The sequence below is a fragment of the Salmo trutta genome, chromosome 12, assembly GCF_901001165.1.
Source record: "Salmo trutta chromosome 12, fSalTru1.1, whole genome shotgun sequence".
Taxonomy (NCBI): Eukaryota; Metazoa; Chordata; class Actinopteri; order Salmoniformes; family Salmonidae; genus Salmo; species Salmo trutta.
The window spans coordinates 39,115,550-39,134,458 of record NC_042968.1 but is presented as its reverse complement, the minus strand read 5'-3'; the positions used below and the strand labels follow the sequence as shown (position 1 = coordinate 39,134,458).

Genomic DNA, 18,909 nt, shown 5'->3' with positions numbered 1-18,909 from the left:
GTCTACTGAGTGCATCAGCAATGACATTTTTGGGACCGGGAATGTACTTGATGTCAAACTCGAATGGAGCAAGTTTAGCAACACATCTCTGTTCACAGGCGTCCAATTTGGGCTTGGACAGGATGTACGTTAATGGGTTGTTGTCTGTCCATACAGTAAAAGGCTTGCCCCTTAGCCAAAGACTAAATTTCTCACAGACAGCCCACCGTAAAGCAAAAAACTCTAACCTATGGGCAGGATACTTTGACTGTGCATAAGTAAGTGATTTGCTAGCGAATGCTACCGGTCTGTCTGCAGACCCATCCTCTGGCACCTGGGAAAGGACAGCACCTAATCCATTACTAGATGCGTCTACAGACAGCAAGAAAGGTCTACTAAAATCAGGGTGGGCTAGCATGACCTGATCGAGGAGAGCTTGTTTCAACTGACTAAAGGCCTGTTTGCACTCACCAGTCCAGTCTGCTGCTGTGAGTTTCCTATGTATTCCTCTTTTCCTCTTGCCTTTCCCGTGGCGTGGTGCCTTCGTCCCCGTTGTCAGCCCATGCAGCGGCTTAGCGATGGTGAAGCACCCCTCAATGAACTGCTGGTAATAGACTATCATTCCGAGAAAGGACCGAATCTTCCCCTGGGAAGGCACGTCCGTGTTATCCTCCATGAGATCCTTCTCTGTCATCCCTGTAATAGCTGTCACTTTTTCTGGGTCTGTGGCCACACCTCCTTCACTGATGACATGCCCCAAGAACCGCACTGACCTCTTCATGAAATGGCATTTCTTTGGAGACAATTTCAGATTATGGGCTTTGAGACGCTCAAAAACTGACTCCAAGCGTTGCAATCCAAGTTCTTCAGTCGGGGCAAAAACCAGCACATCGTCCAGGTAGCATAGGAGGCTAGAAAAATTTTGATCCCCAAAAATGCTCAACATCATCCTCATGAATGTAGCTGGGCTGTTGCATAGTCCTTGTGGAAGACGGTTATATTCATATAACCCAAAAGGAGAAGTGAAGGCTGTAAACTTCTTGTCGTCTTCATGCACCTCCACATTGTAGTAGCCGGAGGTCAAATCCATTGTAGAGAAGAAAGCATTGCCACCCAGGGCCGCCAGAGCATCAGCTTGGTGAGGTAGAGGGTGGGCATCCTTTACGGTGCGAGCATTGAGCCATCGGAAGTCTGTACACAGTCTCAGATCACCAGACTTCTTCCAGACCAGGACGAGTGGGGAGGCATACTCACTGCTGGATTTCCTGATTATCTCTCGCTCTTCCATCTCATCCAAGGCCTGCCTGAGCTTGTCATAATGGTTAGGGGAGAGCCTACGGTAAGGTAGCCTAAAAGGCTTAGTGTCACTGAGTCTGATGCGATGGACATATCCCGTAGCCTTCCCGCAATCTAGTTTGTGCCGGGAGAAGATAGACTCGTAGCGGGCTATAAGCTGAACTAGCCTGGCCTTACACTGTTGCGACAACTGAGTGGACTCAATGTCAATGTCACCTAACCCTAACTCGTGCAACACCTCACTTGTCACTCTGTGCGGGTTGACGGTACTGTCAACGGTCAAGCTATCTCCACTACCATTGTCAAAGTCTGGATTGTCATCCATTTTGTGTACCTGCTGCACCAGGGGGACCGGTTTGACAGTGGGCCCATCCATATAGTCAGTGTCAAAGTCCTCTAATGCCATGCAAGGAAAAACATCCGCTATCTTGACATTCCGTCTCACCGTTACTGGCTTTGGTGAGGGATTGATAACTTTGACAGGGACCCAGCCATCGCTCCACAATGTCGCTACTGTTCTCCCCACTAGAATGTTTTTTGGTCTTGAGCTCAATAACAACAGCACTGCCCGCGGATACATTTTGCGGCGTACACAGCCTGCCCCAGACTAAATGTTCCTGCATAGGCTCCAATGTGACCGCCCGCTTCAGCCTTACTGTGCCCACTCTTTCTGGCACTTCAGTCCCTTTCCATCTCTCTACATTAGCCAGCAGACGGAACAGTTTGTCATCTCCATTGTGTTCAGATGATGACATCTTCTCCCAGAAGTCACCAGTCGTCTTCAGCTCCCTGATGAGGTGTTTAATCACGTTGCTGCCTAGGATAAGCTCATCACGTTGGCCATCCACTACCTGAACAGGGACAGAGACACTGCTGCCATACACAGACAGATTCAATTCACACACACCTACAGGCTTGGTCTTCAACCCCCCGCAGCCAACCAACACCACTTCAGTTGGACTGAGGGAGCCACTCTTGAGCACACCTGCTTTCTCAAGGCGTGGCACCACTGTTGAGCTCAATGTGCATGCCATAGAACCGCTGTCAATCATAGCGCTCACCTCTATAACATCCCCCAGTAACACACTAGTATAGAAGAGTTCATCGTTGTGGAGCACTCTCTGTGTATTTTGCATAACGACTTTTTCGTTCGACTTGACTTCATCACAAACATTTGAATATACTGACTCTAGATCTACACCACTAACTGATTGGGGCACCTCACAAGGCCCAGCACTTCCCCCCATCCCGTGCGGGCCAGCTAGTTTTCCTGCCGCTGTGTCGTGTTGCTGTTTGATGGAGCGACGGGAGTTACCGATGAAGTGCGAGGGCATTCTTGATGTGTGTGCCCAGCTGCATAACAGAGGAAGCATAGGTGGTTAGAATAACAATGATCCATTGTGCTGTGATTCGCATCACCACACACTTTGCATTGCAAAGACGGGTTCACCCTTTTCCTGGGCCTCCCCTGGAAACGGTTATCATAGCCGCCTACAGGTTGCTGTGGCCTCTGCTCCAAGACCCGTTCAAGCATGCCAATCACCCGATCCAATTCCTCGGATGAGCCAGTTGTGGGCTGTTGCAAGGGGTCCGGACAGTCCGGACAGCTCTGGGTTCGGACAGTGCTTGATGAACATGACAGTCAGAACACGTGATGGATTGTCTAGCTCCTTGTTCTGCCTCTTCAAACAGTCCTCTGCCACCTCTATAGCCCTGTTCAGTCTGATCCAGTAGTCAAATGGAGTCTCCCCTTCCATTGGCAATGTAGAATAAACATCAGCTAGGGGCATGTCGGAGTTGACTGTGTCGCTAAAGTGACGCTTCAGAATGTCAAAAACTGGTCTAGGGCCCTGGCTTAAGTCAACTGGGTTACTGCGTAGGCTTACTCTTACCACGTCACGTGCCCGTCCTGACAGTTTACCCAAAACTTCATCTGACCTCTCCTGCCCATCATAGCCCTTCCTCTGCATGTACGCTAACATGGTCTCCTCCCACTCATGCACTGTGCATTTCTCTGAACCATCCCCCCTGAAACACACTGGTTCCCTGACATCATTTTTCACCACTACATTTAGACTAGAGCTGGCCCCAGCCATGGTACCACCAACATAATCGACCTTCTGTCCTACCCCATCTCCCATAGCCTTTGATTCCAAACAAGAGGCAATATTTTCACCTATGGAGTGACCTATCTGCTTAACAATGTCTGCCAGGAAATCCATAGACACATCCTCCTTCCTAGGACTAGGTGAAACTGGCTCGAATGCACTGAGTTGAGGTAGCTCTAAATCACGTGGAAAGCGCACACTTGCCTGTGCAGTTGGCCTGGCCAGAGGTGTGGAAGCAACTGGAGAAATAGCTGCCCCCCTACCCACTGGCGGTGAAGGGTTAAACATGAAAACTCCCCTACCTCTCCCAAAACCTTCCATTTTTAAAATAAAATAAAAATAAAATATATTGTTTTTTTTAATGTAAATATTTAGACAAAAAAAAAAATTCACAATCAATATGAACAATTCTATCAAATCAAAATGAACATAATCCACTCAAAACAAACGTTCAGTAGTAGATGTCTAACAAGACCAAGAATCAACACAGAAAAGTAACAAGAAACGCCATCATAAATAGCTGTCGCCACCGTGTGGTAGAAAATGGCGTTGCCCTCACGTTAATTGGCTTCGGAAGGTTACTAGCATAACAGCACAATTACATCACTAAATAATCATAGCATGACCACATACAAGTAATAACCAGTACATTATATTTCCCCCACTCACTCATGCTACCAGGAGCTCCCTGAGAATTCCACATGTGCAGACTGCGAAACCTAGGCCTCTGGCGTGCATCAGCAACCACAGTACTTCTTCGTAGCCGGGTCTCGGATCCCTCCACGTGACGTCCGGCGAAGACAAGAAGACGAGTCACGGCACCAGTGTAACAGATGTATATCGTACTCTCCTTGCGTTGTGTTTTCTCCTAATAAATCACATCAGCCAGTGGTCCCAGTTGAGCATCATTTATTCCTGTTGTTAAATGAGAAACAGCACGGTAGTTGTGCAGGGCTTAATGATACTGATGGCTGTCGATGGCAAAAGCCCTTGCATCACATTTTCATACTGGGCTCACAAAATACAAAAATACAATACAAAATATAACATGTGTAAATACCTGTTGTTAAATGAGAAACAGCACGGTAGTTGTGCAGGGCTTAATGATACTGATGGCTGTCGATGGCAAAGCTGTTGCATGAAGACAACTGTGTTAGCAGTGGGCTTATGTGACCATTACAACGGTGTATGCTAGCTAACACTTATCTACAGCAATCATATGCCAAAGCACATTCCAGAAAGCCCCTCAATCCCTAACAGGTACCATATACCCACACATGTATAAATCAGTAACGTACAGCAAACTTGTACACATTGTAAAATATAAAATATAAAACAGTATTCAGAACGTGACCTACCCCTTGCATCACATTTTCATACTGGGAAGACCTGACGTTCGCGATCTCCCCCTATCTGCAAGCGGGGCCAATCACAACACACCTTATTGTCATCAGTTGAACCAACCAATACGAATGCTTGAACATTAAGTACACATTTCTTTAGAGACAAGTGGAAACATAACCAACCCTGTTACATAGGCATGGAATTTCAATTTTAATGTTCCTTTTAATGGCATAGAATGCTCTTCTTGCTTTGTCTCTCAGTTCATTCACAGCGTGAAAGCTATCTGTGTTGCTAATATTTAGTCCTAGATACATGCCAAATTGAATTAAATGCTTTCTTGAAATCTACAAAACACGGGTAGATTGTGCCCTTGTTTTGGTTTACTTGTTTGTCAATTAGAGTGTGGAGGGTGTAACCGTGGTCTGTTGTACGATTTTTTTTTAAAATCCAATCTGTTGTGTTCATCAAGGAAATGATGTAGTCTACTATTTATGATACCGCAGAGAATTTTCCCCAATTTGCTGTTAACAAAAATTCCTCTGTATTTACTTGGGTCAAATTTGTCTCCATTTTTATAGATTGGTGTGATCAATCCCTGGTTCCAAATATCAGGGAGAATACCTGCAGTGAGGATAATGTTGAAGAGTTTGAGTATAGCCAATTTGAATTTGTGGTGTGTATATTGATCATTTCATTTAAAATACCATCAGCACCACAGGCCTTTTTGGGTTGGAGTGTGCACAGTTTTTCCAATAATTCTTCTTCTGTATTTGGGGTATCAACAGGATTCTGATAGTATTTGACTGCTGATTCAAGGATTTGTAATTTTTCTTGAATATCTTCTTGTTCTGGGCTTTTTGTTATATTGCTGTAGAGGTTTGCAAAGTGATTTCTCCACATATCCCCATTTTGGAAAGCCAATTCCTCATGATGAGGAATTCCTCCCTCTCTCTCTCTCTCTCTCTCTCTCTCTCTCTCTCTCTATCATAATCTTGGCTCTATCATTGTCTTGGCTCTATCATCATCTTGGCTCTATCATTGTCTTGGCTCTATCATCGTCTTGGCTCTATCATTGTCTTGACTCTATCATTGTCTTGGCTCTATCATCGTCTTGGCTCTATCATCGTCTTGGCTCTACCATTATCTTGGCTCTACCATTGTCTTGGCTCTATCATTGTCTTGGCTCTATCACTCAGCAGGTTATCAGAGAACGGTGGCCTACAGTTGCTAGGCTGGCCCATCGAAGCTCCAGTATAGTGTGTCTGCCTTGCTACCAGTGGGTGTATCAGACATTAAACTTGACAAATGGCCCATCGTCTGAATCAGACTCAATTAAGATTTATTATGTGGCTGACGAGCCCTTAGCAAAGGGTGGGAATATATTCTGCTTCATTTATTTGGACAAATTTGCCCAGTAAATCCTGCTACTGGCATGAGAATATATCATTCTGTCAGATTATTGGGATGTCCAGATGAGCACATATTTGATTATGCCATAAGATTCCATTGGATATACAAAACACAACTTCCAGTTGAAGCTATGTCATAAACAGCCTGCAGCTGTCAGACTCTACGTCAGGTGTGCTCCCTCTCTGGCCTCTAGGTCACCAGGCTGCTCGTTATGGCGCACACCTGTCACCATTGTTACGTGCAACAGTGCATTATGACACTCACCTGGACTCCATGACCTCCTTGACTACCTGCTCTATTTATGTCACTCCCTTTGGTTCCTTCCCCAGTCGTCATTGTTTCTGTTTCTGTTTCTTGTCTGTGTGCTGTTTGTGTTTCTTGTTATGTTTCGTTTATTCATTAAATGTATTCACTCCCTGAACTTGCTTCCCGACTCTCAGCGTTACACAGGTTACACTCTAACCACATGGGTGCTTTAGACCAGATTATCATGTGACAATCCCATAATTGGGATGTTTGCAGACGCTGAATTGTAAACACAAGCTAAGTAAAGATGAGAATTGAACGCCACTCAGGGTTAAATGTTGACTGTAACGGCTGTTTTCTTCATTAGAAAAGGCACAAGTATGTGTGTGAATTTTTCCTGAATCTTTTCTGTATTTCTGTACTTCGGTGTGTGTGTGTGTGTGTGTGTGTGTGTGTGTGTGTGTGTGTGTGTGTGTGTGTGTGTGTGTCCAGAAGTTGTTAGGGACACTTAGAATCAGTGATCACTATGCTGACTCCCTTGAGTGTTGGTTTGGTGGGTTGTATTGATGTCTAACTAAACAATAGAGCTCTCCAAATCTGTGACCGACCCCCCAGCTAGCTTTCCCTCCCTCCCTCCCTCCCTCCCTCCCTCCCTCCCTCCCTCCCTCCCTCCCTCCCTCCCTCCTCCACCCTCCCTCCTTCCAAATCCTGGCACACAGCTGTGTCTGTTGTATCCAACCAAAAACAAGTATAGTGTTTTAGCTTTCTCTGAGAATCGCAGCAGTTGGAGGAACAGGGTATTCAATATCAACACACAAGAGGTCCATATCACTTCTAGCGCTTGCCTTTTGGGTTGCCTAGTGTGCCACTGCACATTTGAACACTTTGTTTATTTGAATAAATCTCTCCAGCTTGGATTCTGCTTTGAATTTCAAACAGCACTCAAGCCCCCCAAGCCACGGTCTCCGCAAGTTGGCAGTGGGACTGAACGACCTCAACCTTCTGGAAGGGTCAGTTTCCTGTGCTGAGCGGTCTCATGGCGGCCATTACGTGTGTTCCCCAGAGCCCTCAGAGATTCCAAGCCAAGCAGGAACTCACGCAGGGTAACGCTGGGCAACGATTGATGGAGAAGCTAGCATCTATCCCCGTGGTTGGAGGGCATCTCAGTGGGTGATTGAGAAGCAGAACACTACAGATACTATAGAGCTGATTCTTCTTTCAACTTTCAACTGTGAGACGGGAGCAGCTGCCAGCTGCAGTGTTTTCCTTGAGAACTAACATCAAGTTGAATGTGCTCATTAGTGAAAATGTTGAGGATTCACTCACACAGACATGAACACACAGACATGAACACACAGAAACGAACACACAGACATGAACATACAGACATGAAAACACAGATATGAACACACAGCAAGTAGCCTAGTAGTTAGAGCGTTGGACTAGTAACCAAAAGGTTGCAAGATCGAATCCCCGAGCAGACAAGGTAAAAATCTGTTGTTCTGCACCTGAACAAGGCAGTTAACCAACAGTTCCTAGGCTGTCATTGAAAATAAGAATTTGTTCTGAACTGACTTGCCTAGTTAAATAAAGGTAAAAAAAACAGACATGAACATTTAGACATGAAAATACAATGTTTGCACAGACGAACAAACACACACACATTTGCTTACGTTCAAAGGCCATCCGCATTACCCCCCACACACACCTGTACCTACATACATTTACTGATATACGGTCATCCTCATCTTTCATCCTTGACTTAGCTACCGATCTACACACACACACACACACACACACACACAGCAGGTTAGAACACAGTCCCCCATCATAAAAGTGTTTTATCACCCTGAGTCATTGATGACAAATGTTATACGGAACCAAAAAAGAATACATGAAATTCTTTTTTAAATGTTTAAGGATTTTTTTTGCCATTTCTCGAAAAATATACACTGATACTGTTAAGTACACCAGAATATGTTAGAGGCTTATTTCAACTGTCACGTCCTGGCCAGTATAAGGGTTAATTGGTATTTTAGTTTGGTCAGGACGTGGCAGAGGGTATTTGTTTTATGTGGTTAGGGGTGGTGTTTTTCTAAAAAGGGCATTTGATTTAAGTTTTCTGGGGGTTTTGGGCACTGTTTCTTGTTTAGCGTGAGTGAGCCTAACAGGACTGTCTGTAAATCGCGAGTTCGTTTTTCGTTATTTTTGTATGTTCGTTTTTGAGTTTATTAAATGTTCAAAATGAACTATCACAACTCTGCTGCATATTGGTCATCTTTTTCCGACGATGATTTCGCTATATCGTCAAACGACGAAGAAATCCCTGACAGAATCTCCCACCAAACCAGGACCAAGCAGCAGAGGAAGGAGCAGAGGAATTTTGATTTGGACAAACGGGAGAGATGGACATGGGAGCAGGTTATGGCCGGAGAGAACCCATGGAGTATGGCTGGTAAGGACCGGGAACGTTTCCGAGGATCACGACTGGCGTTGAAGCACGAGAGGCACCCCCAAGAATTCTTTTGGGGGGGGCACACGGGTAGTTTGGCTAGGCCTAGGAAGAGCCGGAAGCCAGCTACCCGTGGTTATATGGAGGAGCGTATGAGGTGGAGAGCGCCATGTTTCGCTGAGGAGCGCACTATCTCACCCATACGCACGCACAGACCGGTGCGCGTTATTCCAGCCCCTCGCAGGTGCCGTGCTAGAGCGGGCATCCAGCCTGGTAGGAGGATGCCTGCTCAGCGCATCTGGTCGCCGGTACGCCTCCGAGGACCAGGCTACCCAACTCCCGCTCTACGCACGGCTACCATCAGGCCCCTGCACAGCCCAGTCTGTCCTGTACATGCACCCCGCTCGTGCAGGGCTACTAGTTCCATCCAGCCAGGACGGGTTGTGCAGGAGGTAAGATCAAGACCGCCTGTGCGCCTCCATAGCCCTGGGTTTCCAGCTCCTGTCTCTCGTGCGGACCCGGAAGTGCGTCAGCCCAGTCCGACTCGTCCTGTTCCCGCACTAGCCTGGAGGTGCGTGTTCCCAATCTGGTACGTCCAGTACCAGCACCACGCACCAGGCTTCAAGTGCGTCATCCCAGTCCGACGTCGCTAGAGCTGCCCGTCAGTCAAGAGTCGCCAGAACTGCCCGTCAGTCAAGAGTCGCCAGAACTGCTCGTCAGTCAAGAGTCGCCAGAACTGCCCGTCAGTCAAGAGTCGCCAGAACTGCCCGTCAGTCAAGAGTCGCCAGAACTGCCCGTCAGTCAAGAGTCGCCAGAACTGCCCGTCAGTCAAGAGTAGCCAGAACTGCCCGTCAGTCAAGAGTCGCCAGAACTGCCCGTCAGTCAAGAATCGCCAGAACTGCCCGTCAGTCAAGAGTCGCCAGAGCCGCCCGTCAGTGAGGAATCGCCAGAGCCGCCCGTCAGTGAAGAGTCGCCAGAGCCACCCACTAGTCAGAAGCTGCCAGAGTGGCCAGACTGCCCGGAGATGTCAGAGTGGCCAGACTGCCCGGAGATGTCAGAGTGGCCAGACTGCCCGGAGATGTCAGAGTGGCCAGACTGCCCCGAGCTGCCAGAGTGGCCAGACTGCCCCGAGCTGCCAGAGTGGCCAGACTGCCCCGAGCTGCCAGACTGCCCCGAGCTGCCAGAGTGGCCAGACTGCCCCGAGCTGCCAGAGTGCCCAGACTGCCCCGAGCTGCCAGAGTGGCTCGACTGCCTGGAACGGCCAGAACCGGAGCCACCTCCAGATATAGGTGGGTTGGGGAGGGGGGGTGTAGCACAGTGCCGTCGTTGACGGCAGCCACCCTCCCTTCCCTCCCTTTAGTAGGGGGGAATTTTTGTTTTGTTGTTGTTGTTTGGGGTTGTTGTTTTTTTTAGTTTTTTTTTTAAAGGTGCTTCCAGGGTTAGCACCTTTAAGGGGGGGTACTGTCACGTCCTGGCCAGTATAAGGGTTAATTGGTATTGTAGTTTGGTCAGGACGTGGCAGAGGGTATTTGTTTTATGTGGTTAGGGGTGGTGTTTTTCTAAAAAGGGCGTTTGATTTAAGTATTCCGGGGTTTTTGGGCACTGTTTCTTGTTTAGCGTGAGTGAGCCTAACAGGACTGTCTGTAAATCGTGAGTTCGTTTTTCGTTATTTTTGTATGTTCGTTTTTGAGTTTATTAAATGTTCAAAATGAACTATCACAACTCTGCTGCATATTGGTCATCTTTTTCCGACGATGATTTCGCTATATCGTCAAACGACGAAGAAATCCCTGACATCAACGTTACACATATAATGTGTAATGCCCAACATCTGTAACCAGTGTGGCTGTTTAACCATGTTCTTTGTGCCAGTGTGTCCATCTAGACTGTCCCCAGGTGTGAGTGTTTATAACACCAGTGTTGTTCAGGTTTGGCCGGTGTAGGCCGTCATTGTAAATAAGAATTTGTTCTTAACTGACTTGCCTTGTTAAATAAAGGTTAAATAAAGGTTAAATGAAGGTTAAATAAACAAACAAAAAAAGAAAAGAAAAGAAAAAGTGATTACTGTCCCGGTCAAAGCAATGCAGCAGGATATCCTGTCCTCTCTATCCTGAGTGGCCACCTGACACAACAACTCTAAGGGATGTCTATGGTAAGACTTGAAGGTCTGCTTATAAACTCTCTATAGACATGATCACATGGTTTGTTAAAGAGAACTAAACACCTGTAGTAAACCTGATGGTCTGGATTGATAAACTGTATTACAGGTCTGGACGATAAACTGTATTACAGGTCTGGATTGATAAACTGTATTACAGGTCTGGATTGATAAACTGTATTACAGGTCTGGATTGATAAACTGTATTACAGGTCTGGATTGATAAACTGTATTACAGGTCTGGATGATAAACTGTATTACAGGTCTGGATTGATAAACTGTATTACAGGTCTGGATTAATAAACTGTATTACAGGTCTGGATTAATAAACTGTATTACAGGTCTGGATTGATAAACTGTATTACAGGTCTGGATTGATAAACTGTATTACAGGTCTGGATTGATAAACTGTATTACAGGTCTGGATGATAAACTGTATTACAGGTCTGGATTGATAAACTGAATTACAGGTCTGGATGATAAACTGTATTACAGGTCTGGATTGATAAACTGTATTACAGGTCTGGATTGATAAACTGTATTACAGGTCTGGATTGATAAACTGTATTACAGGTCTGGATGATAAACTGTATTACAGGTCTGGATTGATAAACTGTATTACAGGTCTGGATGATAAACTGTATTACAGGTCTGGATTGATAAACTGTATTACAGGTCTGGATTAATAAACTGTATTACAGGTCTGGATGATAAACTGTATTACAGGTCTGGATTGATAAACTGTATTACAGGTCTGGATGATAAACTGTATTACAGGTCTGGATTGATAAACTGTATTACAGGTCTGGATGATAAACTGTATTACAGGTCTGGATTAATAAACTGTATTACAGGTCTGGATTGATAAACTGTATTACAGGTCTGGATTGATAAACTGTATTACAGGTCTGGATGATAAACTATATTACAGGTCTGGATGATAAACTGTATTACAGGTCTGGATTAATAAACTGTATTACATGTCTGGATTAATAAACTGTATTACAGGTCTGGATGATAAACTATATTACAGGTCTGGATGATAAACTGTATTACAGGTCTGGATTAATAAACTGTATTCCAGGTCTGGATTAATAAACTGTATTACAGGTCTGGATGATAAACTGTATTACAGGTCTGGATTAATAAACTGTATTACAGGTCTGGATGATAAACTGTATTACAGGTCTGGATGATAAACTGTATTACAGGTCTGGATTAATAAACTGTATTACAGGTCTGGATGATAAACTGTATTACAGGTCTGGATTAATAAACTGTATTACAGGTCTGGATGATAAACTGTATTACAGGTCTGGATTGATAAACTGTATTACAAGTCTGGATTAATAAACTGTATTACAGGTCTGGATGATAAACTGTATTACAGGTCTGGATTGATAAACTGTATTACAGGTCTGGATGATAAACTGTATTACAGGTCTGGATTGATAAACTGTATTACAGGTCTGGATTAATAAACTGTATTCCAGGTCTGGATGATAAACTGTATTACAGGTCTGGATGATAAACTGTATTACAGGTCTGGATTAATAAACTGTATTACAGGTCTGGATTAATAAACTGTATTACAGGTCTGGATGATAAACTATATTACAGGTCTGGATTAATAAACTGTATTACAGGTCTGGATTAATAAACTATATTACAGGTCTGGATTGATAAACTGTATTACAGGTCTGGATTAATAAACTGTATTCCAGGTCTGGATGATAAACTGTATTACAGGTCTGGATGATAAACTGTATTACAGGTCTGGATTGATAAACTATATTACAGGTCTGGATTAATAAACTGTATTACAGGTCTGGATGATGAACTGTATTACAGATCTGGATTAATAAACTGTATTACAGGTCTGGATGATAAACTATATTACAGGTCTGGATTAAGTAACTGTATTACAGGTCTGGATTAATAAACTGTATTACAGGTCTGGATGATAAACTATATTACAGGTCTGGATTAATAAACTGTATTACAGGTCTGGATTGATAAACTGTATTACAGGTCTGGATAATAAACTGTATTACTGGTCTGGATTGATAAACTATATTACAGGTCTGGATTAATAAACTATATTACAGGTCTGGATTGATAAACTGTATTACAGGTCTGGATGATAAACTGTATTACAGGTCTGGATTGATAAACTGTATTACAGGTCTGGATGATAAACTGTATTACAGGTCTGAATTGATAAACTGTATTACAGGTCTGGATTGATAAACTATATTACAGGTCTGGATTGATAAACTATATTACAGGTCTGGATTAATAAACTGTATTACAGGTCTGGATTGATAAACTGTATTACAGGTCTGGATTGATAAACTGTATTACAGGTCTGGATGATAAACTGTATTACAGGTCTGGATTGATAAACTGTATTACAGGTCTGGATTGATAAACTGTATTACAGGTCTGGATTGATAAACTATATTACAGGTCTGGATGATAAACTGTATTACAGGTCTGGATCAATAAACTGTATTACAGGTCTGGATTGATAAACTATATTACAGGTCTGGATTAATAAACTGTATTACAGGTCTGGATGATAAACTGTATTACAGGTCTGGATTAATAAACTGTATTCCAGGTCTGGATTAATAAACTGTATTCCAGGTCTGGATTAATAAACTGTATTACAGGTCTGGATTAATAAACTGTATTACAGGTCTGGATTAATAAACTGTATTCCAGGTCTGGATTAATAAACTGTATTACAGGTCTGGATTGATAAACTATATTACAGGTCTGGATTAATAAACTATATTACAGGTCTGGATTGATAAACTGTATTACAGGTCTGGATGATAAACTGTATTACAGGTCTGGATTGATAAACTGTATTACAGGTCTGGATGATAAACTGTATTACAGGTCTGAATTGATAAACTGTATTACAGGTCTGGATTGATAAACTATATTACAGGTCTGGATTGATAAACTATATTACAGGTCTGGATTAATAAACTGTATTACAGGTCTGGATTGATAAACTGTATTACAGGTCTGGATTGATAAACTGTATTACAGGTCTGGATGATAAACTGTATTACAGGTCTGGATTGATAAACTGTATTACAGGTCTGGATTGATAAACTGTATTACAGGTCTGGATTGATAAACTATATTACAGGTCTGGATGATAAACTGTATTACAGGTCTGGATTAATAAACTGTATTACAGGTCTGGATTGATAAACTATATTACAGGTCTGGATTAATAAACTGTATTACAGGTCTGGATGATAAACTGTATTACAGGTCTGGATTAATAAACTGTATTCCAGGTCTGGATTAATAAACTGTATTCCAGGTCTGGATTAATAAACTGTATTACAGGTCTGGATTAATAAACTGTATTACAGGTCTGGATTAATAAACTGTATTCCAGGTCTGGATTAATAAACTGTATTACAGGTCTGGATTAATAAACTGTATTCCAGGTCTGGATGATAAACTGTATTACAGGTCTGGATTGATAAACTGTATTACAGGTCTGGATTAATAAACTGTATTACAGGTCTGGATTGATAAACTGTATTACAGGTCTGGATGATAAACTATATTACAGGTCTGGATGATAAACTGTATTACAGGTCTGGATTGATAAACTGTATTACAGGTCTGGATTAATAAACTGTATTCCAGGTCTGGATGATAAACTGTATTACAGGTCGGGATTAATAAACTGTATTACAGGTCTGGATTGATAAACTATATTACAGGTCTGGATTAATAAACTGTATTACAGGTCTGGATTGATAAACTGTATTGCAGGTCTGGATTGATAAACTGTATTACAGGTCTGGATTGATAAACTGTATTACAGGTCTGGATGATAAACTGTATTACAGGTCTGGATTGATAAACTGTATTACAGGTCTGGATGATAAACTGTATTACAGGTCTGGATTGATAAACTGTATTACAGGTCTGGATGATAAACTGTATTACAGGTCTGGATTGATAAACTGTATTACAGGTCTGGATTAATAAACTGTATTCCAGGTCTGGATGATAAACTATATTACAGGTCTGGATTAATAAACTGTATTACAGGTCTGGATTGATAAACTATATTACAGGTCTGGATGATAAACTATATTACAGGTCTGGATTGATAAACTATATTACAGGTCTGGATTGATAAACTGTATTACAGGTCTGGATTAATAAACTGTATTACAGGTCTGGATTGATAAACTGTATTACAGGTCTGGATTAATAAACTGTATTACAGGTCTGGATGATAAACTGTATTACAGGTCTGGATTAATAAACTGTATTCCAGGTCTGGATTAATAAACTGTATTCCAGGTCTGGATTAATAAACTGTATTACAGGTCTGGATTGATAAACTGTATTACAGGTCTGGATGATAAACTGTATTACAGGTCTGGATGATAAACTGTATTACAGGTCTGGATTGATAAACTGTATTACAGGTCTGGATTGATAAACTGTATTACAGGTGTGGATGATAAACTGTATTCCAGGTCTGGATTAATAAACTGTATTACAGGTCTGGATGATAAACTGTATTACAGGTCTGGATTGATAAACTGTATTACAGGTGTGGATTGATAAACTGTATTACAGGTCTGGATGATAAACTGTATTACAGGTGTGGATGATAAACTGTATTACAGGTCTGGATGATAAACTATATTACAGGTCTGGATTGATAAACTGTATTACAGGTCTGGATTGATAAACTGTATTACAGGTCTGGATGATAAACTGTATTACAGGTCTGGATTAATAAACTGTATTACAGGTCTGGATTGATAAACTGTATTACAGGTCTGGATTGATAAACTGTATTACAGGTCTGGATTGATAAACTGTATTACAAGTCTGGATTAATAAACTGTATTACAGGTCTGGATGATAAACTGTATTACAGGTCTGGATTGATAAACTGTATTACAGGTCTGGATTGATAAACTGTATTACAGGTCTGGATTAATAAAATGTATTCCAGGTCTGGATGATAAACTGTATTACAGGTCTGGATGATAAACTGTATTACAGGTCTGGATTGATAAACTATATTACAGGTCTGGATTAATAAACTGTATTCCAGGTCTGGATGATAAACTGTATTACAGGTCTGGATGATAAACTGTATTACAGGTCTGGATTAATAAACTGTATTACAGGTCTGGATTAATAAACTGTATTACAGGTCTGGATTAATAACTGTATTACAGGTCTGGATGATAAACTATATTACAGGTCTGGATTAATAAACTGTATTACAGGTCTGGATTGATAAACTGTATTACAGGTCTGGATAATAAACTGTATTACAGGTCTGGATTGATAAACTATATTACAGGTCTGGATTAATAAACTATATTACAGGTCTGGATTGATAAACTGTATTACAGGTCTGGATGATAAACTGTATTACAGGTCTGGATTGATAAACTGTATTACAGGTCTGGATGATAAACTGTATTACAGGTCTGAATTGATAAACTGTATTACAGGTCTGGATTGATAAACTATATTACAGGTCTGGATTGATAAACTATATTACAGGTCTGGATTAATAAACTGTATTACAGGTCTGGATTGATAAACTGTATTACAGGTCTGGATTGATAAACTGTATTACAGGTCTGGATGATAAACTGTATTACAGGTCTGGATTGATAAACTGTATTACAGGTCTGGATTGATAAACTGTATTACAGGTCTGGATTGATAAACTATATTACAGGTCTGGATGATAAACTGTATTACAGGTCTGGATTAATAAACTGTATTACAGGTCTGGATTGATAAACTATATTACAGGTCTGGATTAATAAACTGTATTACAGGTCTGGATGATAAACTGTATTACAGGTCTGGATTAATAAACTGTATTCCAGGTCTGGATTAATAAACTGTATTCCAGGTCTGGATTAATAAACTGTATTACAGGTCTGGATTAATAAACTGTATTACAGGTCTGGATTAATAAACTGTATTCCAGGTCTGGATTAATAAACTGTATTACAGGTCTGGATTGATAAACTATATTACAGGTCTGGATTAATAAACTATATTACAGGTCTGGATTGATAAACTGTATTACAGGTCTGGATGATAAACTGTATTACAGGTCTGGATTGATAAACTGTATTACAGGTCTGGATGATAAACTGTATTACAGGTCTGAATTGATAAACTGTATTACAGGTCTGGATTGATAAACTATATTACAGGTCTGGATTGATAAACTATATTACAGGTCTGGAATAATAAACTGTATTACAGGTCTGGATTGATAAACTGTATTACAGGTCTGGATTGATAAACTGTATTACAGGTCTGGATGATAAACTGTATTACAGGTCTGGATTGATAAACTGTATTACAGGTCTGGATTGATAAACTGTATTACAGGTCTGGATTGATAAACTATATTACAGGTCTGGATGATAAACTGTATTACAGGTCTGGATTAATAAACTGTATTACAGGTCTGGATTGTTAAACTATATTACAGGTCTGGATTAATAAACTGTATTACAGGTCTGGATGATAAACTGTATTACAGGTCTGGATTAATAAACTGTATTCCAGGTCTGGATTAATAAACTGTATTCCAGGTCTGGATTAATAAACTGTATTACAGGTCTGGATTAATAAACTGTATTACAGGTCTGGATTAATAAACTGTATTCCAGGTCTGGATTAATAAACTGTATTACAGGTCTGGATTAATAAACTGTTTTCCAGGTCTGGATGATAAACTGTATTACAGGTCTGGATTGATAAACTGTATTACAGGTCTGGATTAATAAACTGTATTACAGGTCTGGATTGATAAACTGTATTACAGGTCTGGATGATAAACTGTATTACAGGTCTGGATTAATAAACTGTATTACAGGTCTGGATTGATAAACTGTATTACAGGTCTGGATGATAAACTATATTACAGGTCTGGATGATAAACTGTATTACAGGTCTGGATTGATAAACTGTATTACAGGTCTGGATTAATAAACTGTATTCCAGGTCTGGATGATAAACTGTATTACAGGTCGGGATTAATAAACTGTATTACAGGTCTGGATTGATAAACTATATTACAGGTCTGGATTAATAAACTGTATTACAGGTCTGGATTGATAAACTGTATTGCAGGTCTGGATTGATAAACTGTATTACAGGTCTGGATTGATAAACTGTATTACAGGTCTGGATGATAAACTGTATTACAGGTCTGGATTGATAAACTGTATTACAGGTCTGGATTAATAAACTGTATTCCAGGTCTGGATTATAAACTATATTACAGGTCTGGATTAATAAACTGTATTACAGGTCTGGATTGATAAACTATATTACAGGTCTGGATGATAAACTATATTACAGGTCTGGATTGATAAACTATATTACAGGTCTGGATTGATAAACTGTATTACAGGTCTGGATTAATAAACTGTATTACAGGTCTGGATTGATAAACTGTATTACAGGTCTGGATTAATAAACTGTATTACAGGTCTGGATGATAAACTGTATTACAGGTCTGGATTAATAAACTGTATTCCAGGTCTGGATTAATAAACTGTATTCCAGGTCTGGATTAATAAACTATATTACAGGTCTGGATTGATAAACTGTATTTCAGGTCTGGATGATAAACTGTATTACAGGTCTGGATGATAAACTGTATTACAGGTCTGGATTGATAAACTGTATTACAGGTCTGGATTGATAAACTGTATTACAGGTGTGGATGATAAACTGTATTCCAGGTCTGGATTAATAAACTGTATTACAGGTCTGGATGATAAACTGTATTACAGGTCTGGATTGATAAACTGTATTACAGGTCTGGATTAATAAACTGTATTCCAGGTCTGGATGATAAACTG

General features: G+C 41.3%; 1 protein-coding gene and 1 long non-coding RNA gene across 2 annotated transcripts in view; both read right to left on the bottom strand.

Moving 5' to 3' along the window:
• Nucleotides 1–18,909, bottom strand: part of LOC115203524 (coronin-2B) — a 104,318-nt gene that overhangs the window by 73,229 nt on the left and 12,180 nt on the right. The window lies entirely within an intron of this gene.
• On the bottom strand, nt 3,746–4,475 carry LOC115203526 (uncharacterized). The gene is made up of 2 exons (XR_003880185.1): nt 4,444–4,475; nt 3,746–4,251 (listed from the first exon to the last, which is right to left on the bottom strand). It is a non-coding gene; the product is annotated as an uncharacterized LOC115203526 (long non-coding RNA).